General features: G+C 44.2%; 1 non-coding gene across 1 annotated transcript; it reads right to left on the bottom strand.

Moving 5' to 3' along the window:
• Positions 1-23,448: 23,448 nt before the first annotated feature.
• Positions 23,449-23,523, bottom strand: Trnas-cga (transfer RNA serine (anticodon CGA)). The gene has a single exon. It is a non-coding gene; the product is annotated as a tRNA-Ser (tRNA).
• Between the last annotated feature and the right edge of the window lie 3,158 nt (positions 23,524-26,681).

Genomic DNA, 26,681 nt, shown 5'->3' with positions numbered 1-26,681 from the left:
TAAAACTGTTCTAGTATTAAATCCACTCAATAACTTTCACTTCTCTATTATTTCAGGTAAAGCTATGACTATAATAAAGAATTTTTGAACGTATGGTGTCTGTTCATTCCGTCATGTAAATATGTGGTGTCTGTTCTTTCGGACATTTCTGAAAGAAGAGACACCACGCTTTCATATAACTGATTCGCCTCGGTGGGCAATGAATCCGCCACCTTCAGTGCGCAATTACGTTAGAACTCCAGCGAGAATCTCGAAGTAGAGTCATGGAGGGCATGGACGGGGACTGCGATTAGGAATGTGGGGCGGCCGGAAGGCGTGCCGAGACAGTCTGTGTAAGTGCAATAAGCACAGTGTCCAGCTGGCACAGTAGTTAAGGCAAATGTCTACCATGCAGAAGACCCTGGGTTCCATTGCCAGTCCCACACACATTTTCGCTCATCGCTTCTGATTTCGCATAAAGTTCCGATGCAGCTGTCATCAGTATCTCCTTCCGTTTCCGGCCTTTTCTCATAGTCAGGATTTAAATTTTTCGAAGTTTCTGTAAATCAGTACGGATGTTAGGAGGTTTCTTCTGACGAAAGTTTAGTTCCAGTCCTACCCTTGTCCAGTGATAGGTAGACTGAATAACTAGAACGGACGTTGAATCGATTGGGAGGAAAGAGGAATTTCCGTCACAACTTGATTAAAAGGAAGGACGGATTGATAGGACACTTCCTGAAACATCAAGGAATCGTTAGTTTACTAATGGGGGAAAGTGTGGGGCTGGTAAGAAATGTAGAGGTGGACTAAGGTTTGACGGCTTTAAGCAGGTTCAAGTGTACCTACATCGCAATAGGCAGTAAATGAAGAGCCTTGCGCAGGATACGTCAGCATGGTGAGCTGCATCAAACCAGTCTCCTGACTGAAAATTAAAGCACCTGAAGCACGTTCATTTAGAGTTTGTTTACAGACGCTAATGAAACTCTTTTAGACGGGACGCCAAATGCTAATCATTATTCTTTCCATTGGCTATGTAATCTAATAGCACAATTTTTAGTCCTTGTCTGTATAACATTCATAATTTTAGACAGCTACACGCGTTAAGTATACATAGCACCCGAATCGTTGCTCAGAAATTTTACCTCGCTTGCATACGTCTGTCAGTGCGATCCTTGGTTGGGTGGGGTCTTTATGTGGGGGCCTTGGCAGAGTTGTGAGGAGACGAGTAACTAAAATGAGTAAATAGAACGGCTTTCAACAGGCGTTCGGCGACGATCGGAAATCGGTCACGTGACGTCCCTCGCTCGCCATGTGGCGCGATCTTTGTCTTGAATGCAAAATTCACTAAAGCATTGCTAAAGATTCTACGTCAGCTAAATATTTGTAACAAGCAAGACCATAAATATGATTGCTGCTAGTTTCATTTGCTGCAGTTTAATCTGTGCTCCCGGGTTCCTGCGTAAGCACATCCTCGCAAATCGACGTATTCAGAAAAATACGGTCAAATATTTGTGACAGGAAACAATATAAATATTATTACTGGTTGTTACATTCACCGCAATTTCAGATTTCCTTTTTTAACTAGACTGACGTCATGAAATCGAAAAAACTCATTCCTGATAGAGCACGCTCTTATATACAAATAGCTTCCAATCTAGGAGAACGTACTTCCGCTTCATGAATAACGAGATTGTTACAAAGGTGAAGATGAGAAAACAGATTTAACCCTGTGGTCCATAAATTTCACTGCAGTGGACAACTTTTAATGGTCATTTCTCTGGCGTTTTCAATCAGTCATGATGCTGCACGTCCATGATGGACGCAACACCAGTAGGGAGTGCCCACTGCAGTGAACTGTGTGCATTTTCAGCCTCAGGACTGATAGAAAATGCCAAAGAAGCGACCATTAACAGCTGTTCACAGTAGTGGACGCTATGCGCCACAAGGTTTTACATGTACCAAGCAGGAACTTACTTCCCTCGAGATTTAACTGCACGTCTCTAACCACACGAGCACAGCGGTAGCGTGCAATTTAGAATATTGTTATCGTTCATCTTAGAAACCCCTAAGAAATTTTACATCTGATGTGTCTTTAGATAACATTTAATTGTAACAAATCGCTCGCACCTAGCGTGACGTGTCTGAGATAGTTCTACAACGCGTCGCCGCCTTAAAACACGCCACTTGCAATACGGAAACAACGAAATACGATGATGGTATGAACAGTAGCGAACGAGGCACGTCACGTGACCGGATTCCAGCCGAATGCCAGTGGAAAGCCGTTTTGGCTTCCTCATTTGAGTCACTGGGACGAGGAGTGTGTGGAGAGGTATCTGGTGAACAGGGTGCGTTCGCAAGCGACACGCAGAGGACAGGACTCGCTGCCTGCGGAACAGCCGTGTGTGTGAAGCAGCAGTGAGGCTTGGTTGAGCGTTGCGGGCAGGGAGTAGGCCCCGCAGCAGCGACGACTTTGGAGCGGCCAGTTGCCGGAACGCTACGAAGGAGCAGCACGTTGCATGCTGGAACTGAGTTTGGACAGGACAATGTGTGGCGTCTCACAGAATTGATTGCTGTGTTGAGACGGTGTGAGCTGCCTTGCTGGCTAATACCCTCACTGGTGGTCCGCTTTATTTTAACGTCACTGGTTTGGAAGTTGATGTTCGGTTCGCACCATTAGTCGTTACTGCTAAATCTTCCCTGCCCGCAGGACAGTGTGTTTTCCTACACCACGCTGGCATAGTTGTCGTTTGGTCTGGCTTAGTTGTGACCACGTTCTTAGTCCCCTCCAGCGTGTCACGTCCTACGGAACTTCTTGCTTCCTAATTAATAGTTGCAAATTATAATCCTAGAACTTACGCCCCTGAGCCGAAGGTAATTTGGAAGAATGTGTGTTCACCGTTAGTGGGTGGGTTTGTGTAACGTTACTACTGTGAACTTTGAAGTTTAGAACGTTTTAACTCACCTTTAAAGGTGGCTCAGAGTAACGTTACTATTATCAGATTACGAATATTTGGTTAGTGTCTGGAAGGTTTAATTGCCCCTCGAAAGGACGATTCAGTGTAGCTTTGCCATTTTGAATATTTGCTTAACCACTTAAAAGCACATTCATTATTATTATTATTACTACTACTACTACTACTCTACTACTACTAGTAGTAGTAGTACTATTCATCTTGGAAGGCTCGCCGGCCGAAGTGGCCGAGCGGTTCTAGGCGCTACAGTCTGGAACCGCGCGACCGCTACGGTCGCAGGTTCGAATCCTGCTTCGGGCATGGATGTGTGTAATGTCCTTAGGTTAGTTAGGTTTAAGTAGTTCTAAGTTCTAGGGGACTGATGACCTCAGAAGTTAAGTCCCATAGTGCTCAGAGCCATTTGAACCATTTGAAACGCTCTTCAGGATATACTTTTCTCTGTTCTAAACTCCCCCACCCCGTTTAAAGGTGCTTTGAAGTAATTTTTACCTAGTGTGAACATCTGCCCGAAAGGTTTTAATCTTCCCTTTAAAGTTGATACAGTTGAATTGTTCTCTTTTTCATGCATTAACTTAAACCAGACTTCACCACTTCCGTTTATGCTCTTATTAGCGGTTAAGGTTAACTGTAAGCCTGCATCACCTTGTTCACACCACCTTGTTGATTAGCAAAAGTAAGAGTGTGACTTATTAATTGCTGCTTGGTCTACTTAGATGAATGCGACTCCTTTTGTGTAATACTGCTGAAGCTAGCCGGGCACCTAGGCCAGTTAAGAGCACCAACGCGTGATCATCATGTCATGAATTGTTATTAATGTTGTGGACAAAATTTCATTCAACATAATCATTGAGCAATGGACATCGGAATTTTCTTTGCGAGTAGCTGACTTGCTTAAGATTTGTATTGTAAATGTGCCACATACTACTACGTGTTCAAATGGCTCTAAGCACTATAGGCCTTAACATCTGAGGTCATCAGTCCCCTAGACTTAGAACCACTTAAACCTAACTAACCTAAGGACATCACACACATCCGTGCCCGAGGCAATATTCGAACCTCCGACCGTAGCAGCAGCGCGGCTCCGGACTGAAGCGCCTACAACCGCTCAGCCACAGGGGCCGGCTACCGCGTGTTGTTGAATCCTAAGTATAGTTATGGATTTTGTGTTCACGTATACTTGCAAGTATCTGAATTTTCTCAGTGTCATTACAGTGAAAAAATTGTATATATTTTTTGATTTCAAGTCCAGTTACATTTTGTCTTAATTGATGTCCGTCTAAAGATTTGTTCTGAGTCTCTGATTTACTTTTCAGATTGTTGAGCTAGTCTGTAAAACCATATTTTCCATAACTGATCTATGGATATATCAGTGCATAGTGCTCGCCGTGTCTCAGCAATATTTTTTGTGAGTCCTCGCCTTCCGTCCTTCCATTCCAGCAGCCAGTGTCCTGATCGTCTACCGTATGGCAGATTGTGAAGTCGACACAATGTGTGATAACTATGTCGCAAGCAGAGAAATCCTACACCCCATAAGTGCGAAACGTTTCAAATCGGTGTTAATAAAATATAGAGAAATGTTAAGACGATGGTTTTAACGCTTCCGATGTTCTAAACAGTCTCCCTCCCTCATTTGAGTGCAATGCACGGAACTCCATACAATCATGTGAAACTGGCGGAGAAATCCTTCTTTGGCAGTTGTTCAACTCCCGCGTCACATTGACTTGACTGTCGTTTATGTCGTGAAAGCGCTGAATCTGCATATAAATTTTGCAGTTTTTCGTTTTCGGGTAGTTTCGTCACCCTTGATGATTTTTTCCAGGAAAACAAACAAGTCGCAGCAGCTGTCCACGCGTCGTTGTTTTTTTTAGGGAGGCGAGGTGTGCGGAGCAGACTTTGTACACACCGTTGGCTTCTTGAAAACATTTTGGAGAATGTCTTGAACACCTGTGATAGTCAGTTCGTTGCTCCATTGCGACTTGTGTCAGATCAACGTTGACTCACAGTGGTCGCAAGTGCAATATTTAACACTGCCTACTCACAGTGACCTTACGATTGCACATCTGTTGTTCACAGTTATTAGTTCAAGCTCTCACCATAGTTAACTGCATTGATGGCTGTTATACCCCAGGAATAAAATCAATCTCGGAAGTTTTGCGATAGACGGTATATAGCACTTTGCTTCTGATTAAATTCCAATTGAGAGAAAGGGCAGAAATTGAGCATATTTCGTTAACACTGACGCGAGTTCTAGAGACTGGCTTTTCTGGGTTTCGCACGACTCCACTCATGTTGTTTCCGTCCATGTTCTCCCATCGAGATAAACCATGTAATGAGGACACGAAATATTGCCGAAGTGGTATCAAATATCACGACAATGTCTTCAGTACCAACACATCTCGTAAATTCTGTTCATTGTCAGAGCGTCGTAGCATCATACACAAGAAGCTAGAAACAGCTGCCTAATGAGAAGGTCCTTCATCGACTGCAGAGAGTCTTGCTATCGGCCCAAGATGTTTTGCCGCCAGCGAGCTGGGGACATCTGTGGACGGACAAGTGGATGCGGTGGTTTACCACCGAACTGGTTACAGTGTTCCGTCGAAGCTGGGTTCACGGCAGACACGAGGTGGAGTTGAGCCGAAGTATGCTGGAAAACTTGTAATAGTCACCAGTGGAAACTGAAAAACGTTGTGACGTTTTACTAAACCGTTGTGTTCGGGCTTACGTGGAGAAACGGCGCTCGGCGTGAAGCAAATTCTCTTTGCAACGGGTTCAGTTGGCCGTCGTAACCGTACTGGGCGGCATTTTTGTGGTTCGCTAAAGTGGAATATGATCAGTGCTAAGCAAATTTAGTTGCTGTCACAATAAGGAGGCGTTGTGCGCTGGTGAAAAGTTATTCTACGGGGTTGAACAGAATTGAGCTTTTCTTCAATATGATAAGAGTAAGCATCTTCAAGTTTGTAAGACTTTGTTCCTTGCCTCTGCTTTAACTGCTTACTGTGTTTTGGTCTGCTCCTAACAGCACTGAGCTTTATTAGCGTTATGTGAATTTGGTACGTCAATCTGCTGTTTGCCTTAAAAATGTTTTTTATTTTCATATGTCTTAATGTTACTTTTAATGATTGTGATTTCTGTTTTATTGAGTTACTTTAAGCGGCCCGAGTTATCGAAATATAGTCTTTTTCAATAACTTCAAATTTTCAATCTTTGGCCCCTTACCTTATCACAGCAACCGTTCACCGCCGGCCGCTGTGACAGAGCGGTTCTAGGCGCTTCAGTCCGAAACCGCGCGACTGCTACGGTCGCAGGTTCAAATCCTGCCTCGGGCATGGGTGTGTGTGATGTCCTTAGGTTAGTTAGGTTTACGTAGTTCTAAGTTCTAGGGGACAGATGACCTTAGATATTAAGTCCCATAGTGCTCAGAACCATTCGAACCAACCGTTCACCCCTTGCTTGGTACTGGATCGCTATTGCTAGAGTGTATTGCCTTTTTCAAGTAAAGTAACTGCTGAGTAGTTTTGCGGTGCGATTAACTGACGCTTCGTATATTTAATTTAAAGGTAGGTTTTAAAGTTTTCTCGTTAATTAATTTTTTATTAATTATTGTTATTGCCATTGTGTTTTACAACAGCGAGCTTGTGGCGGGTTATGGGCTTGCGAAATCATTATGTTTCTTGTTACATGTATGTTCGTTTCTTCTTTCAGAAGCTTCCTGTGCCAACGTGTAATCAGTGTGTTGACGATACGGCAGCCGGCCACTGTTGGCACAGTGTGGGCCCAGGGGCCGTGTTGTGCCCATTTGCAACAGCTTTTGTAATGAAAAGTTTTTTCAGTCACAGCTATTTATTTGATATAAGACATTATAATGAAGTGTTGTGAAGCCATAGCTTCTGAGCTATGTTCCATGTACTCCAGAATTTGGACGTAATTTTTTCCTTTCACTTGTGTTCATGATTGTTCTTGGGCTGTATATAATTTGTTTAAAATTTAATTCTAAATCAACACGTTTACATATATAGAGGTTAGTCTCCAGGAAGTTTCTCGTTTTGTTGTTCTGTTTTGGTAATGAAAGTGAGGGACAGTTCACATAATACTTGCTTAGAGTAGAACTTTTAGATGCGGCAGCAGAGAATTGAATATGTGAATATGTTAAAGAGTGGTCGTGATGTTAATCGGAACACCATGTGTGCTGAGACAGGGTCATTAAAGAAATTATAACGAATTTCAGTTTGATACGCCGGTACGTCATAGCTTTAATTTAATTTGACGTATTTTTGATGGCTATGAATAATCAACGCTCACGCTTCTAACAGGTCAGCGTGCACACTTTCCTGATCTACTGTGCGTAGCACCAAAAATGGCTCTGAGCACTATGGGACTCAACTGCTGTGGTCATTAGTCCCCTAGAACTTAGAACTACTTAAATGTAACTAACCTAAGGACATCACACACACCCATGCCCGAGGCAGGATTCGAACCTGCGACCGTAGTAGCAGCGCGGCTCCGGACTGGAGCGCCTAGAACCGCACGGCCACCGCAGCCGGCGCGTAGCACCATTGAGGTGCGCACGCGCGCAGCCGCGCCTGCCGCTCGCTCGGAAACACCTCCTGCAGTGTACGAGCGGCGGAACTGAATGCGACGAGCCATCCCATTGGCGTCCCCCGTCTACTCCACGACTCTAACAGTCCCTGGGGTGACATACATCCCCTGCTGAGCGCAGCGGGGGAAAAAAAAGCCGTTTTATGCCGGCCGTTCGCAGTGTACAGAGGCCTGTTTCCGGTTTTTTAGTTTTATTTTAATGCAGTGCTAACATTCAGGTTTGTTTTCCGCATTGCAGATTGCCGATTTCACCCTTGGAACGTTGCCATAAGGGCGGTACTGGTCGTCTGTCACACGGCACCGAATACTCGCCACACCGTAACGACTCTATCAACGTGTTACAGGCCCGAACGGTGGTAATGCTCACTCACTACGCCGATGGACGGCAGCGATGCGTTTATGTGCTTTGTAAGCGACACGAAAAAGTTTCTGTGGATGCCATCAGATTAATAGGTGTGAGCTATAGCTCATTGTCCCACTCAGCTTTGTTACAGCCTTGTGGTATCCGAGTACGATCGATAGCGCTCGTTAGGTGAGCATCAATCTTGACTTGCGGAAGTTGCAAGTAAGGAACGGCACAAACACCAGTATTTGTTACTGACGTTGTAGTGTGATAATGGAAATGAACGATGAGGAATTACTTCAGCATAAGTTTGATTGTTGTTCTGTAGGATATGGCGTAAGTTTTACGTTGATTGGGGTTTGTTCAACATCAAAAAAACTCCTGATATCAGGGCACAATGACATCTTCACAAAATCAAAATATTCCTGTAGCCGGTAAACGCCATTAAACAGGGATTCCGTTAAATTAGAGAATTAAAAGCCATCCTTTCTGCTATTGTACATGACCGAGCAACAGATAACAATTTGTACTGCTTGACTCCTGAACGTAACCAGTCTTAATGTCTGAGACAACTTCAACAGTAAAACATTACATGGCAAAATAACTTTTAAAGTTAACTAGGAACTTAACACACGAGTAGGCGTTAATCTATAGTGCTATCATACCTAGATAGATACCACAACTTTCGACCAAACTACCTACGCACATATGTTCATAAATTACTACTTAATAAGAGAAAACATTGGTTATTCACTTACAACAAATAACAAGATGAATCCTCAGCAGTCATACGTCGTTTAGTCAAAAAAACTTCAGGATTTATACGAGTAATGACGCTCACAGCTTGTAGTTACAGTTGATCATCAATAAGTAATGCAAAACAGTCTTTTTCTGAAAGTAGACTGGTTTTATTCGAGATTCCACTACACTATATTGTTTCTCTCTCTTTTGACTACAAAAGCCTATTTCTCCCAATTTTTCACTCTCCTTTGAACGCGAAGGTGTTACGCCTGCTTACTGGTAGGGTCTGTGTGCCCGCACAGTGCAACTCTATCGGTCAACGTCGGAGCTGTATCAATAACTCATCTATCATCCACGTACTGCATCTCGCGGGGTGCATCCTTCATGGAGCCAACAGATGGAAGGTGTGAGGTCCAGATAGTAGGGTGGACGATGAAGAACAGACCAATAAAGCTTCGTGAGCTTCTCTCAGGTGTTCCGACTTGGCTGTCGTGGAGAAGAAGTTCCTTGCATTTTTATGGCGGCGGACACACTGAAGTGGTTTTATCAGTTTCATGAGACTAGAACTTCAGAGTTGAGTGTTGCACCACGAGGGAGGATATCAAACAAAATAACCTCTTCAGAGTCTCAGAAGACGGTCGCCATGACTTTACCGAGGGTGCAGCTTTGAATTTTCAATAAGTGTCCTTTACTTTACGTCTATGGTCGCAAACTTTTTGTTAACAGATTACCGGTTTCGGTCTATAATGACCGTCATCAGATCTGTTTAATAAAAACAAAGTCCTAATGTACTGCATCCTACAGGGCGTTTCAAAAATGACCGGTATATTTGAAACGGCAATAAAAACTAAACGAGCAGCGATAGAAATACACCGTTTGTTGCAATATGCTTGGGACAACAGTACATTTTCAGGCGGACAAACTTTCGAAATTACAGTAGTTACAATTTTCAACAACAGATGGCGCTGCAAGTGATGTGAAAGATATAGACGACAACGCAGTCTGCGGGTGCGCCATTCTGTACGTCGTCTTTCTGCTGTAAGCGTGTGCTGTTCACAACGTGCAAGTGTGCTGTAGACAACATGGTTTATTCCTTAGAACAGAGGATTTTTCTGGTGTTGGAATTCCACCGCCTAGAACACAGTGTTGTTGCAACAAGACGAAGTTTTCAACGGAGGTTTAATGTAACCAAAGGACCGAAAAGCGATACAATAAAGGATCTGTTTGAAAAATTTCAACGGACTGGGAACGTGACGGATGAACGTGCTGGAAAGGTAGGGCGACCGCGTACAGCAACCACAGAGGGCAACGCGCAGCTAGTGCAGCAGGTGATCCGACAGCGGCCTCGGGTTTCCGTTCGCCGTGTTGCAGCTGCGGTCCAAATGACGCCATCGTCCACGTATTGTCTCATGCGCCAGAGTTTACACCTCTATCCATACAAAATTCAAACGCGGCAAACCCTCAGCGCCGCTACCATTGCTGCACGAGAGACATTCGCTAACGATATAGTGCACAGGATTGATGACGGCGATATGCATGTGGGCAGCATTTGGTTTACTGACGAAGCTTATTTTTACCTGGACGGCTTCGTCAATAAACAGAACTGGCGCATATGGGGAACCGAAAAGCCCCATGTTGCAGTCCCATCGTCCCTCCATCCTCAAAAAGTACTGGTCTGGGCCGCCATTTCTTCCAAAGGAATCATTGGCCCATTTTTCAGATCCGAAACGATTACTGCATCACGCTATCTGGACATTCTTCGTGAATTTGTGGCGGTACAAACTGCCTTAGACGACACTGCGAACACCTCGTGGTTTATGCAAGTTGGTGCCCGGCCACATCGCACGGCCGACGTCTTTAATTTCCTGAATGAATATTTCGATGATCGTGTGATTGCTTTGGGCTATCCGAAACATACAGGAGGCGGCGTGGATTGGCCTCCCTATTCGCCAGACATGAACCCCTGTGACTTCTTTCTGTGGGGACACTTGAAAGACCAGGTGTACCGCCAGAATCCATAAACAATTGAACAGCTAAAGCAGTACATCTCGTCTGCATGTGAAGCCATTCCGCCAGACACGTTGTCAAAGGTTTCGGGTAATTTCATTCAGAGACTACGCCATATTATTGCTACGCATGGTGGATATGTGGAAAATATCGTACTATAGAGTTTCCCAGACCGCAGCGCCATCTGTTGTTGAAAATTGTAACTACTGTAATTTCGAAAGTTTGTCTGCCTGAAAATGTACTGTTGTCCCAAGCATATTGCAACAAACGGTGTATTTCTATCGCTGCTCGTTTAGTTTTTATTGCCGTTTCAAATATACCGGTCATTTTTGAAACACCCTGTATGTACTGCAGTACATTTGGACTTCGTTTTTATGAAACATATCTGATGATGGTCATTATAGAGCGAAACCGGTAATCTGTTAACAAAAAGTTTGCGACCATAGACGTAAAGTAAAGGAAACTTATTGCATATACGGGTCACTGTTTTATTCGCGACAACGTCGCAGCCTTTGAATTTTCACTTCCGAGGAGTGGTCTGGCGCCACTCATAGATTGCCGTTTTGTTCCGGTTTCGAAGCGTTGAATCCCTGTTTCGTCGCCTACGACGATGTTCGACAAAAAATCGTCACAATCAGCCTCGTCACGCTGGTCTTCTGTTAGGCGTTCAGCATCCCCGTGGGCACTCACCTTTGAGTTTTCCAACTGGTGGACGAGTGTGTCAGCGCTACCAACAGAGACTAGTTCAGCAGCGGTGTGTTTGTAACCCGCCGAATACATTTCGCGAGCGCCTATGAATATCTGCGATGTTCTGCTTTTCCGCTAAATGCAGCTATGTACGACAGACGCATCGTTGGAACGCAGTTCCGTTACACACGCCCATTTGAAGGCTACTTACAGCGCCACCACCTGTCTGAACCTCATGAAACCTTAGCGAATTTCACGATGTTCCACAACAAATTCTGCATTTTTTCAGTCGAAATTGGCCGAGAACAAAACGTATTGCATTGCTCACTGCACGCCCCTCGTAGCAAGCTTAACTACTCTCGTTATCACCGGACACACCTGCTGTCCTTTGTAGCGTCGGTAAACAACCACTACTTGTCTTTCGATAACCTCAACTTGTCTTTCGACAACATCAGATTTCCGTGCAGACTGTTGTCACTAGGAAATACACCCAATGCTCCGCTCGTATATCACTTACAAGGGGAGGCCGCCAATTGTGAAATTCAGATTCGATTCATACTGCGCATAATAAAAGCTCATGGCCAGAGGTGTAATGTGGCAAAGCACCAAGATGCACTTCTCAGCCGTTGTCGAGAAAATCGACAGGTAAAAGAAACCGTTGCGGTGAAATACTCTCTACGATGAGTAATTATCTACAGCGTCGTGGTGCCGCGGTAAGCGCTCGGGTTCGTAATCCGAAGGTCGCCAGATCGAATCTCGCGCCATGTAAATTTAGTATTTGTTTTTTGCCGGGAATATATATATATATATACACTCCTGGAAATGGAAAAAAGAACACATTGACACCGGTGTGTCAGACCCACCATACTTGCTCCGAACACTGCGAGAGGGCTGTACAAGCAATGATCACACGCACGGCACAGCGGACACACCAGGAACCGCGGTGTTGGCCGTCGAATGGCGCTAGCTGCGCAGCATTTGTGCACCGCCGCCGTCAGTGTCAGCCAGTTTGCCGTGGCATACGGAGCTCCATCGCAGTCTTTAACACTGGTAGCATGCCGCGACAGCGTGGACGTGAACCGTATGTGCAGTTGACGGACTTTGAGCGAGGGCGTATACTGGGCATGCGGGAGGCCGGGTGGACGTACCGCCGAATTGCTCAACACGTGGGGCGTGAGGTCTCCACAGTACATCGATGTTGTCGCCAGTGGTCGGCGGAAGGTGCACGTGCCCGTCGACCTGGGACCGGACCGCACCGACGCACGGATGCACGCCAAGACCGTAGGATCCTACGCAGTGCCGTAGGGGATCGCACCGCCACTTCCCAGCAAATTAGGGACACTGTTGCTCCTGGGGTATCGGCGAGGACCATTCGCAACCGTCTCCATGAAGCTGGGCTACGGTCCCGCACACCGTTAGGCCGTCTTCCGCTCACGCCCCAACATCGTGCAGCCCGCCTCCAGTGGTGTCGCGACAGGCGTGAATGGAGGGACGAATGGAGACGTGTCGTCTTCAGCGATGAGAGTCGCTTCTGCCTTGGTGCCAATGATGGTCGTATGCGTGTTTGGCGCCGTGCAGGTGAGCGCCACAATCAGGACTGCATACGACCGAGGCACACAGGGCCAACACCCGGCATCATGGTGTGGGGAGCGATCTCCTACACTGGCCGTACACCACTGGTGATCGTCGAGGGGACACTGAATAGTGCACGGTACATCCAAACCGTCATCGAACCCATCGTTGTACCATTCCTAGACCGGCAAGGGAACTTGCTGTTCCAACAGGACAATGCACGTCCGCATGTATCCCGTGCCACCCAACGTGCTCTAGAAGGTGTAAGTCAACTACCCTGGCCAGCAAGATCTCCGGATCTGTCCCCCATTGAGCATGTTTGGGACTGGATGAAGCGTCGTCTCACGCGGTCTGCACGTCCAGCACGAACGCTGGTCCAACTGAGGCGCCAGGTGGAAATGGCATAGCAAGCCGTTCCGCAGGACTACATCCAGCATCTCTGCGATCGTCTCCATGGGAGAATAGCAGCCTGCATTGCTGCGAAAGGTGGATATACACTGTACTAGTGCCGACATTGTGCATGCTCTGTTGCCTGCGTCTATGTGCCTGTGGTTCTGTCAGTGTGACCATGTGATGTATCTGACCCCAGGAATGTGTCAATAAAGTTTCCCCTTCCTGGGACAATGAATTCACGGTGTTCTTATTTCAATTTCCAGGAGTATATATATATATATATATATATATATATATATATATATATATATATATATATATATATATAAAAAATTCCCGGCAATCAGTTGCAACAGTTATGCATATAATAAATTGTTGAAAGTCGTTTGTCGTGGAAAAACTGGCGACTTCGAACATGATTATGTTTTCCGCAAACAAAGTTGTATTTCACAAATGTTATTAATTGTCTTCATAATGTTTACACGTGTAGTTAACGGAAGACGTAGAAACGATATTCCAAAACGAATACGTATAGTGTAAGTCAAACGTTCGAATTACGAACCCGAGTGCTTACCGCTGCGCCACGACGCTGTAGGAAATCATAAATCGTAGAGAGTATTTCACCGCAACTGTTTCTTTTAACTGTCGATTTTCTCGACGACGGCTGAGAAGTGCATCTTGGTGCTTTGCCACATTACACCTCTGGCCATGAGCTTTTATTATGCGCAGTATGAATCGAGTCTGAATTTTACAATTGGCGGCCTCCCCTTGTTAATGTGTAATATTCTCTTACATTGCTACTGCGTTTTAGGTCTTGCGATTTTGGGATAGGAGTACCGATTGCAGGGGCTCTGAAATTAATATCCACTTGGTATGAATCACGAGTGCTTTGGACCGAGCGAGGTGGCGCAGTGGTTAGCACACTGGACTCGCATTCGGGAGGGCGACGGTTCAATCCCGTCTCCGGCCATCCTGATTTAGGTTTTCCGTGATTTTCCTAAATCGTTTCAGGCAAATGCCGGGATGGTTCCTTTGAAAGGACACGGCCGATTTCCTTCCCAATCCTTCCCTAACCCGAGCTTGCGCTCCGTCTCTAATGACCTCGTTGTCGACGGGACGTTAAACACTAACCACCACCACCACGAGTGCTTTGAGGACCTTGATCAAAGAACTTGGGTGTAGAGTGAAACCACTTGAAACAGTAGCAGGGCAAGTGCACGCAAATAACTGGAAGTCAAAGAGTTGGGACTGCGGCAACTTGGGCACTGTAGCAGACGAATAAGTGACGATCGGAGTACTTGGTGACGAGCTGCTACTGACTCCCGAGTTGGCGTTCACAGCTGACGACAAGAGAATAGAATAAAGCGATGGGAGCAGTATCATTCCTCACCGACAACGGAAGGTGGTGACCGACATCCGAAGGCCGTCGCAGATTTGGATCCAGACCGCGGCGCTATAGGAGAGCTAATATCAAGATAATGGAACATTGCGAGAAACATCTTACCGCCACCAGCGACAGAGGCTGCGGACGTAACAACTGAACATCGCAGTTCCAGTTCCACTACAACTCACCGCGCAGAGCAACAACAGAGCAGACGTAACAATAACAGCACGCAACCGGCGCGCAACCAATTAGCAGGCTACCTCTCGCGAGACTTGCGTACCAAATTAATAATACTACAATAGCAGTAACACTGAGAAAGCAATTTGCACTTGTACTGTATCAGTTTAAATGACGAATTTATTAAGGGCTGCGGCTACTCCCGAGTGGACCTGAATGCTAATGCATGTAAAATAGCTTGGCTTAACACTGAATACTGGAGATTACTCCTAGTGCATATTGTCTTGTGTGAAAGTGTATTTCGGTGTTGAGTTCCGGCTTTTCAGTGTAAACTGCTGTTGAATTGGGTGTGTCTACGATAGAGATAGCCTCTGTGAGTGCGGTAAGTGTAACGTAAGGGAGTAAATAATTCATCATGGCAACTAACAATGTGAATACGGATGTGGTGGATGTTGCTTAAGTCTGAAACTGATAAGACAGATCTGGTAAGAGTAAAGACAGAAATGTTGACGTTGTGGTTTTTAGTGACTGTCACAGCAACATCCTTTAAATGTCAAACTGAAGAAGCAGATCTAGGGAATGCAATTAAGTAAGAGAGGATTCTGGTAGAGCAGTATCATTTAAATGTGCAACTGAGGAAGTTGATGAGTATGTGTCACGTGACTTCAGCAAAGGTCAACAAGATGGTGAGTTCAGATATGGATTGTTCCCGAGTTATTTCTTTTGGTAAGGGGAGGGGAGCAGCACGTTCATGAAACTGACAGAAAATATCAATTTTTTAATTAATTTTTATTTACTATTCAGAATTCACGAACAATACGTTCCCACAGTTTCTTTGTCAAATCGCATCCGAAGTGCCTGAAAAATGATTAAATGTGTGATGCGACCTTTCTGACACACCCACTTTTTGAAACAACACTTCGATACTATCTCTATGGACAACGAGTCCGTCGATTACTTTCAAGAAAACTTGCATGGGATACAACTGGAACGTTCTGATCTATACTCTTGCGTTTTATACATCATCTTTGACTCTTGTCAGTGATTTGAAGGGCATAAAGTTGGAAGATGGAAAGGGCATTGGTGCACGCAACAGAATCACAAAGGAGATGAGAGATACTCTTCAAGTATATTATCACGCCATAATCTATTCAATGTAAGTGACATGAAAAGTTTAGTATGGATTGCATGTTTCCAGATAGTATCAACAGGTGAACATCCCAGTCACCATATTTGTGTCACATCAGCCTCTGTAAATTACCTACAGGCTCAGAGAGATAACAACCTCTAAATTCACAAGGTGAGACAAATTGCTTAATGGAAGTAGTCTAGTCCAAGGTTTCTGACCAGTCCTGAAATTCTAAAAACTTGTGTTCATGTCAAATCCAGAATCCCTGTGAGTCCCTAAATTCACTCAAAGGGAAGCGGTTTCCTAAAACCACATTTTCATCTGCTACAGTTTTCAGAAGTACAACTTTTGATGCAGTTCTTGTATTTAATGTTGGGAACTTCACTTAAGACATGTTGAGAAAAGTTGATGTACAGCGCCTATCTGCAGTTGTAAAGTCGGTTGAAGACCTGGTAAAGAAAAGATGACGGAAAACAAAGAACCAGAACAGAAGCCTGAAGTGAAAGAGGACACTGATTAGTAATCTAGGGCCTTCTGAAGAGGTGACAAGAAAAATCGTTAGGCTGAACTTTAAATTGCGTTCCCTGAAAACTGTTTTCTTCCTTAAGTTTATGTACCGTATTCTCAGAATCTATGAAGGCTATAATTGTGAAATTTTATGCACTAATTTTTATAAATCCAATAAATGTTTATCAAGAGCAAATTTTGAAATTCTGAATATAAACTGAGATATGGGGCAAAGTGCTTGGTATTTTGCATGCATTTTATACAATACTTACAGAATTTTAATTAAAAATTATTAAAATTTTCTTATTCGATATACTAATGAAACCTCATGCAATAAGCTTGCTATGTACAAAGAGATTAAGCAAAGAAAATTTCGTTGAAATCTCTTCACCTGTTTCCAAGAAAAAGGTGCATGTACCATTTTTTGGAAATAAAATTTTTAAATTCAGTAAAAAAGTTAAATATGTATAATCCAGGGAGCTTAACAGTAAATATGTTAATTTTATGTAAACCATGTACGAAATTTCACTGTCGTACCTGCAAAAATGTGGATTTGATGGATCTTTTGAGTAGGGCGTGTTTTTGGTGAACGTCCTCCTTAAACGAAAAGAAAAGAATCAGACCCTACAATTGTTTACAACGATGAAGCAACTTATGAAAGAAGAAAATTATCGGAAGGGTAGAACTGAGGGTACCCGAAATATCCGGAAATAATTCCAAAAAAGCAGCAACGGCCGGGAGGAACTTGCGGAAGACATTAAACAAGGTAGAGTCGAAACTAAACTACTCAGGGAAGATATTAAACAAAGAAACAAACCTCATAAAATTGTAGCAAAGGAGGTCCAGAAAGTTCATGAATATCTCACAGTGGAAATTCAAAAGTTTCGTGATAGGCGCCAGAGACAAGATGAAAAGCTGGATCAGGTCACGGAGGAACTTAGCGAAGGTAGATGAAGATCGTAAAAAGGACATAGAAGCAGTTTCGGTATGTGATAATCAGCAAACAGAATACTGTGATCGGTAATAACAAGAGAAGGCAAAAAGCATGAAGGCTCTACTAACAGATGTAAGTGGACAGATTGGGATAGATTGTCCCCAATACAAATCAAATAGAGAAGCTAGATGAAAATGTTTCTCGTCTTAACTTACAACAGAAACTATTTATGGGGCGTGTGGATGCTTGCACAGAGTGAATTAACTAATACTTGCACCACAAATACTGCGCAAATGGGAAGTTCTATTGATGTGCGGTTTTCACAGAATAGATTGGCAGTTAGGCGATTGTTAGCCAACCTATAGATAGAAATAATACTTAGAATGTGTACTTTCTGTGCAAACACACACTTTTTTAAATGGAACTGATGTGTCGACAGAGGTGCCGACACAGTGTTATTTTGAGGGGGCCGATATGCACGCTATAAGCTCACCCAGAATATCGTGAAGTCTGAAACAGGATGGTCAATGAATGCTAATAAGAAAAGTACGTTGCTTTGGAAATACTTAAATTTAATCCATCCTTTTGGGTATACATCGTTTATGGTGAATACAAGTAAGACTCTCTCCAGATATGGTTAACTGCGCCTTGCTAGGTCGTAGCTATGGACTTAGCTGAAGGCTATTCTAACTGTCTCTCGGCAAATGAGGGGAAGGCTTCGTACGTCTAGTCGCTAGCAATGTCGTCCGTACAACTGGGGCGAGTGCTAGTCCGTCTTTCTAGACCTGCCATGTGGTGGCGCTAGGTCTGCAAGTACTGACAGTGGCGACACGCGGGTCCGACATGTACTAATGGACCGCGGCCGATTTAAAGCTACCACCTAGCAAGTGTGGTGTCTGGCGGTGACACCACAGGAACAATACTTATTGACATTAACAACTAAAAGTAGGGAAAATTAGAATGTCTGTGCTGTTTGTTGCAGGATCCTAGTGCGAATCGTTTACGAGATATCGGATTTTGAAAAGTTCCCATATCGACACTTCTAGAATACCTGCGGTAGCGCACATCATGGAACAACACAAGTACATACACTAGTTGTGTGGATCCCGACCAGCAACGGGACAACTGACCATCACAGGCTATGTTCAGAATGGCTACCGGCAGTGGCAATACACGGTTCCAGTCGGACTTGGAACGACTGCTGCAGGCGTGCCAGCATTTCAGCAGAGATGTCCGAGCAGGACGCAGTAATAATTCGTTGCATATCGTCGGGTGTAGTTGGTATGTCCTTGTAGACAGTGAAAATTGGAAATTTGTGGTAAGGTCTTATGGGACCAAACTGCTGAGGTCGTCGGTCCTAAGCTTTCACATTACTTGATCTAAGTTAGACTGACTTACTCTAAGGACGACACATACACCCATGCCCGAGGGAGGATTCGAACCTCCGACGGGGGGACCCACGCGGACAATGGCAGGACGCCCTAGACCGCGCGGCTATCCCGCGCGGCTGTAGACAGTGTCTCTGAGCTTTCCCCACAGAAGATAAGTCTACAGGCGTCAGAACCGGGGAACGGGCCGGCCCTGGTACGGGTCTGTGTCCAATCCAAGGATATGGAAACAGTTCGTGAAGACATACTGTAGTATTTCGTGCACTATAGGCTAGCCATAATGTTAGTACCATAGGCGTCCTCCTAGTCTGCAGCATTCGTGGAAGATGGTTTGTTAGGTGGCTGCGATACTTGCGCGCTTTCAGTGTTCTGTCTATGAAACACGGGCCTATGAGCTGATGGATCACTATCCCACCCCACAAGTCTATACTGCATTGACGCTAACGTTACACCTGACGAAACCAATGGGGATTGTCAACAGACCAGTAGGGCATACTTCGGCGGTTTACCTCGCCATTATTGGCAAATATGGCTTCATCACTAAACAAGACACATGATACATCTGTAATATCAAGTCTTAATGGAACCTATGTCGATGGAGAACCCGTAGGATACTTGCCTGACTAACGCCACTTCCTCGTGCGATTGCCCGGTAGCTAACGGGCGGATTAACTGCAACAGCAACAATAAAATTAATTCCCCCTCTTCTGCCCGTCACTTGTTTCCTTCTTTTACGTTGTCTAGGTGTTACACCACCACTTTCAGTAACTGGCTAAAGAGGCTGATTAATAATTCCGGAGATGTTAGGTCTATTGGCATATCTTTCCGCATACATAGTTCAAGACTGAACTGTATTCTTCCTACACTCTCCATAGATCACTGGTATGTCGGCCTTTTCTGCATTGGTAAACCACATCGTCCGCTCACGACCTACTGTTTGGAGTGTCACACATTAACTGACTAGCAAGTCGCAGAGCACTCAAGGAACGCACAAGCCCACTGTAGGCAAACATAATAACATTGTTCCTAGAAACTACGCAAGCTGAGTGGCACAAACAAGTGACGGTGTGGAAAAATTTAGAAAATACTATCTCTAGTAAATGACTCGCACTGGACTCCTGCAACATACGCCACTGGAATTGTAATTTACCCTACTTCTAGTTTGTTAATGTCAACAGGCATTTTTCTATTTTAAAAAAGTGTATGTTTCCACAAGAAACGCGCTTCATCAGTATCATTACTCTTTATTTATTGGTTAACAATGAGCAACTGATTACCAATACATTCTGTGAAAACCGCACATCAAGAGCATTTTCCTTTCCCGCAATGTTTTATCCTGTATACTGATCTGGGATTAGTAAAAGATAAAACTTGTAGAAGACAAGCACCCCAGGAAAGCTAGTAAAGAAGCCACACAAGATATGTAACAAAGCAGAGAAACTTGAGAGATACCTGCAGAAGAAGTGCAGGAAATCAGTGGAGATTTCGCAATAATACAATGAAAGAACCCGAGGTCGAGACTGGTAATGTAAACGAAGAATGCTAGAAAGATTTAGGAGATGTAGTAGCGCATCTAGATCAGCCAGACAACTACTGACTCTCGATCACCCAGGCAGTAGAAGATTTTAAGAGAAAAATTATGGAAGTTAGGACACCAATAAACATAGTGACGAAGTATATGAGCAACCAATGTGTTTCCAACACAAAACACATGAAGAAACTGAATATAAGTGTGTTGCTTCTTAACTTACAGAAGATGTGGATGCAATCTATGGAAATGATGCAGAATATTGATGGAGACCGACGAGTTACAGAGATTAATATACGGTGTTTAGAAAGGATAGATTGCATGCAACCGGTGGTGTCATGTTTGTCGCTGATAGTAGTAGTTTATCCTGTAGTGAAGTAGAAGTGGATAGTTCCTGTGAATTATTATGGGTTGAGGTTACACTCAACAACCGAGCTAGGTTAATAATTGGCTCCTTTTACCGACCTCCCGACTCAGCAGCATTAGTGGCAGAACAACTGAGAGAAAATTTGGAATACATTTCACATAAATTTTCTCAGCATGTTATAATCTTAGGTGGAGATTTCAATTTACCAAATATAGACTGGAACACTCAGATGTTTAGGACGGGTGGTAGGGACAGAGCATCGGGTGACATTATACTGAGTGCACTATCCGAAAATTACCTCGAGCAATTAAACAGAGAACCGACTCGTGGAGATAACATCTAGGACCTACTGTTAACAAACAGACCCGAACTTTTCGACTTTGTAATTGCAGAACAGGGAATCAGTGATCATAAGGGCGTTGCAGCATCACTGAATATGGAAGTTAATAGGAATATAAAAAAGGGAGGAAGATTTATCTGTTTAGCAAGAGTAATAGAAGGCAGATTTCAGACTACCTAACAGATCAAAACGAAAATTTTTGTTCCGACACTGACAATGTTGACTGTTTATGGAAAAAGTTCAAGGCAACCGTAAAATGCGTTTTAGACAGGTACGTGCCGAGTAAAACTGTGAGGGACGGGAAAAACCCACCGTGGTTCAACAACAAAGTTAAGAAACTACTGCGAAAGCAAAGAGAGCTTCATTCCAAGTTTAAACCCAGCAAAAACCTTTCAGACAAACAGAAGCTAGACGATATCAAAGTTAACGTAAGGAGGGCTATGCGTGAAGCGTTCAGTGAATTCGAAAGTAAAATTCTATGTACCGACTTGACAGAAAATCCTAGGAAGTTCTGGTCTTACGTTAAATCAGTAAGTGGCTCGAAACAGCATATCCAGACACTCCGCGATGATGATGACATTGAAACAGAGGATGACACGCGTAAAGCTGAAATACTAAATACCTTTCTCCAAAGCCGTTTCACGGAGGAAGACCGCACTGCAGTTCCTTCTCTAAATACTCGCGCAAACTAAAAAATGGCTGACATCGAAATAAGTGACCAAGGAATTGAAAAGCAACTGCAATCACTCAACAGAGGAAAGCCAACTGGACCTGACGGGATACCAATTCGATTCTACACAGAGTATGCGAAAGAACTTGCCCCCCTTCTAACAGCCGTGTACCGCAAGTCTCTAGAGGAACGGAAGTTTCCAAATGATTCGAAACGAGCACAGGTAGTCCCAGTCTTCAAGAAGGGTCGTCGAGCAGATGCGCAAAACTATAGACCTATATCTCTGACGTAGATCTGTTGTAGAATTTTAGAACACGTTTTCTGCTCGAGTATCATGTCGTTTTTGGAAACCCAGAATCTACTCTGTAGGAATCAACATGGATTCCGGAAACAGCGATCGTGTGAGACCCAACTCGCTTTATTTGTTCATGAGACCCAGAAAATATTAGATACAGGCTCCCAGGTAGATGCTATTTTCCTTGACTTCCGGAAGGCGTTCGATGCAGTTCCGCACTGTCGCCTGATAAACAAAGTAAGAGCCTACGGAATATCAGACCAGCTGTGTGGCTGGATTGATGAGTTTTTAGCAAACACAACACAGCATGTTGTTGGCAATGGAGAGACGTCTGCAGACGTTAAAGTAACCTCTGGCGTGCCACAGGGGAGTGTTATGGGACCATTTCTTTTCACAATATATATAAATGACCTAGTATATAGTGTCGGAAGTTCCATGCGGCTTTCCGCGGATGATGCTGTAGTATACAGAGAAGTTGCAGCATTAGAAAATTGTAGCGAAATGCAGGAAGATCTGCAGCGGATAGGCACTTGGTGCAGGGAGTGGCAACGGACCCTTAACATAGACAAATGTAATGTATTGCGAATACATAGAAAGGAGGATCCTTTATTGTATGATTATATGATAGCGGAACAAACACTGGTAGCAGTTACTTCTGTAAAATATCTGGGAGTATGCGTGTGGAATGATCTGAAGTGGAATGATCATATAAAATTAATTGTTGGCAAGGCGGGTACCAGGTTGAGATTCATTGGGAGAGTCCTTATAAAATGTAGTCCATCAACAAAGGAAGTGGCTTACAAAACACCCGTTTGACCTATACTTGAGTATTGCTCATCAGTGTGGGATCCGTACCAGATCGGGTTGACGGAGGAGATAGAGAAGATCCAAAAAAGAGCGGCGCGTTTCGTCACAGGGTTATTTGGTAACCGTGATAGCGTTACGGAGATGTTTAACAAACTCAAGTGGCAGACTCTGCAAGAGAGGCGCTCTGCATCGCGGCGCAGCTTGCCCGCCAGCTTTCGAGAGGGTGCGTTTCTGGATGAGGTATAGAATATATTGCTTCCCCTACTTATAGCTCCCGAGGAGATCACGAATGTAAAATAAGAGAGATTCGAGCGCGCACGGAGGCTTTCAGACAGTCGTTCTTCCCGTGAACCATACGCGACTGGAACAGAAAAGAGAGGTAATGACAGTGGCACGTAAAGTGCCCTCCGCCACATACCGTTGGGTGGCTTGCGGAGTATAAATGTAGATGTAGATGTAGATTAGGCATCGTGAAGCAGGAATTTTGTTTCAAAGACGAAACATGTGAAGAACTGAATTTTGGTTTTGTAGAAAACATGTGCATGCAACGTGTGAACGCTACTTGTGCTACGTGGGAACGGTCGAAGTACAAAGGATATGGATACTGAAACATCCTGGCAGATTAAAACTGTGTGCCGGACCGAGACTCGAACTCGGGACCTTTGCCTTTCGCGGGCAAATGCTCTACCAACTGAGCTACCCAAGCACGATACAAGCCCCGTCCACACAGCCTTACTTCCGCCAAAGCCTCGTCTCCTACCTTCCAAACTTTACAGAAGCTCTCCTGCGTACCTTGCAGAACTAGCACTCCTGAAAGAAAGAACATTGCGGAGACGTGGCTTAGCCACAGCCTAGGGAATGTTCCAAAATGAGATTGTCACTCTGCAGCAGAGTGTGCACTGATATGAAACTCCCTGGCAAATTAAAACCGTGTGCCAGACCGAGACTCGAACTCGGGACCTTTGCCTTTCGCGGGCAATTCTGGAAACATCCCCTAGGCTGTGGCTAAGCCATGTCTCCGCAATATCCTTTCTTTCAGGAGTGCTAGTTCTGCAAGGTTCGCAGGAGAGCATCTGTAAAGTTTGGAAGGTAGGAGACGAGGTACTGGCGGAAGTAAGGCTGTGAGGACGGGGCGTGTGTCCTACTTGGGTAGCTCAGATCGTAGAGCACTTGCCCACCAAAGGCAAAGGTCCCGAGTTCGATTTTCGGTCCGGCACACAGTTTCAGTCTGACAGGATGTTTCATATCAGCGCACACTCCGCTGCAGAGTGAAAATCTCATTCTGATATGGATACTGTTCGGATGCGATGTGCGCAGCCGCTTAAGATATAAGGTATGCAGAAGTCTGGCGCATAGAAGAGTAATGTACACGCAGCCAAATCTCATAAAGAGACCGTCGGAAGCAAAATACAAGATCTTAGACTCGGGCGGCAGAAGCAAAGAATGAGCCGCGAAGCAGGAAACAAACGTAAATACTGTGTATGTCTGTTCATAAGCAGCGGCAGAGACAGGAATGATTATGAAACTCATTACGCAGCTGAACACAAAGGGTCATAGGTGAATGAACTGGGCAAGGCGGAAGCAAAAGTAAACAATGAATATTGAGTTCCGGATCGCGAGCGACACAAGGAAAATTGGCCTCAGTCCTTAATGAGGTCCAATTAGGAATTCAAGAAACAGGACAGTAGGTACTAAACAATTCATGAAACGGAACAGAAAGACGAACTAGGGGTTGATGTCCTGTGGGAAAATGGAAATTGCCTGAAGAAACGGTGCAAACGATTTTCGAAAGCGAGATTTTTAACATTAAGTATGACGTTCTTTTAGATCGAGGAAGTCCTATAAAAGCGATAAAGTAACAATTACGTTCCACCTGGGTAGAACAGGAAATTAAAATAGCAAGTCTTCCGGTGATTACCGTATGGATTGTCGGCGGTGTAGGTGCCTAAAGTGGGCTTTAAGGAAGTAACTTCTGGTCGCTTCGAAGATTCTGATATTGTGGCTTTGGTTATGCCTTCGGCTGTGAGCTACCTATTAATTTTTGCTTTGCAGAGATAGTACCACATGGCACCAACAGATGGTGCTGGATGTATGAACTTCACGCTAGTCTAAATTACGTGCTAAATGAATTTTGACACATTCCCACAGCTGAATGTATGCTGTATATAACACACATATACTTGATAAGTTGATAAAAATCTGTCATTCAATGATTTTTAGGTAATCTTATATTTTCACACATTAAGGAACATAAAAATAATTAATCTCCTCATTAAATTGTAACTTAGGGAGATTAAGAAAGATACTGTCTTAAAAGCTTTTTTCTATGTAATGGCTCTCACACATTGCTATTGGATTTAATTTTTAGCTTTACATGTACAGTGCCCTATGTTTATTTGTATTTTTCATCTCGTTTAATTAATAATTGGAGCCGAGATATTAACATGTTCAGTCCCAGATTCAAGGCTTCCATGCTAGTGAAACGTCCAGCATCCACTTTTCTCAAATATTGGGGTTTCATCCAAAACCGTTATACGTTGGGTTAATGGAAGCAGTGGTAATGTTAGTAAGAATAACAGAGTCTAACGACCAACAAATTTACACCGAATACTAGAAACAGTCAGACATATGGGAAGGATTGCACATCACTAGATGTGATTTTATCGCAAAATTAACATCTAACTGTTACCAAATATTCGGCAAACAAAAGCGAAAGAAGGTGCGTTGTTGACACTATCGATTCCATTGATGAAAGCGGTGTACATGTTTACATTAAGCTAAGCTAAACTTCGCCCGGACGGGTCTGAAGGCCCAACTTAACCGCCCAGCCGCCATGTCACTCCCAGCCCACAGATGTCACTGGATGCGGATGTGGAGGGGCATGTGGTCAGCACACCACTCTACTACCCGTATGGCAGTTTACAAGATGGGAGCCGCTAGTTCTCAATCAAGTAAGTCCTCCGTTTGTCTCACAAGGGCTGAGTGCACCCCGCTTACCAACAGCGCTCGGCACATCGGTTGGTCACCAACCCAGTTCTAGCCTACCCGACAACGGCTAACTTCAGTGATCTTACGGGAACCAGTGCTAAAACAGCGCCAAGGCCGTTGTTCTGAAAGAATTTAGGAAATAGAAGGCCTCTAGGTGTGGGTCGGCACGAGAAGTACAATGATACATTGGTACCGACGAGGGAGAAATGGTTCAAACGGCTCTAAGCACTATGGGACTTAACATCTGAGGTCATCAGTCCCCTAGACTTAGAACTACTTAAACCTAACTATCCTAAGGACATCACACACATCCATGACCGAGGCAGGATTCGCTCCTACGATCGTAGCAGCAGTGCGGTTCCGGACTGAAGCGCCTAGAACCGCTCGGCCACAGCCTCCGGCCGACGAGAAAGAGAGAGGAAAGACAGAGGAATTTTTTTTAGCTTGGTGACAAAACGAATCTACGAACGTTGTTTGATGCACAATGCCACCTTGACTGAAAATACTCATTCAGTCACTCATTAACTTGAAATCAACAAATTTGCTCTAGATGAATGAGTCAAAGCAGTAATTGACAAAAGTTGTAGAGGCAAGACATCCATTACTATCTACGGCCCTACATTTCATCCAAAAGTATGAGCAAAATACAAAGAATATAATAAGCATTATCATTCATGAGGGAAGTAAGACACAGTAGCATTAGAGAGAACCAATGATGAATTCAGATTGAAAATTTGTCTGCACAGCCAAATGCAGTGTGTGTATAGCGGACATTTAGAGAAAGCTTAATTGATGTTACAGCTCCATCAAACGCAGTTCGTGTGTGAAATGCAAGAAAAGATACAAAAATCTCACAGCGCTACCAAAAGCAGTCTAT

Source organism: Schistocerca cancellata, chromosome 2 (genome assembly GCF_023864275.1).
Source record: "Schistocerca cancellata isolate TAMUIC-IGC-003103 chromosome 2, iqSchCanc2.1, whole genome shotgun sequence".
Lineage (NCBI taxonomy): Eukaryota > Metazoa > Arthropoda > Insecta > Orthoptera > Acrididae > Schistocerca > Schistocerca cancellata.
This window is presented reverse-complemented; position numbering and strand designations above follow the sequence as displayed.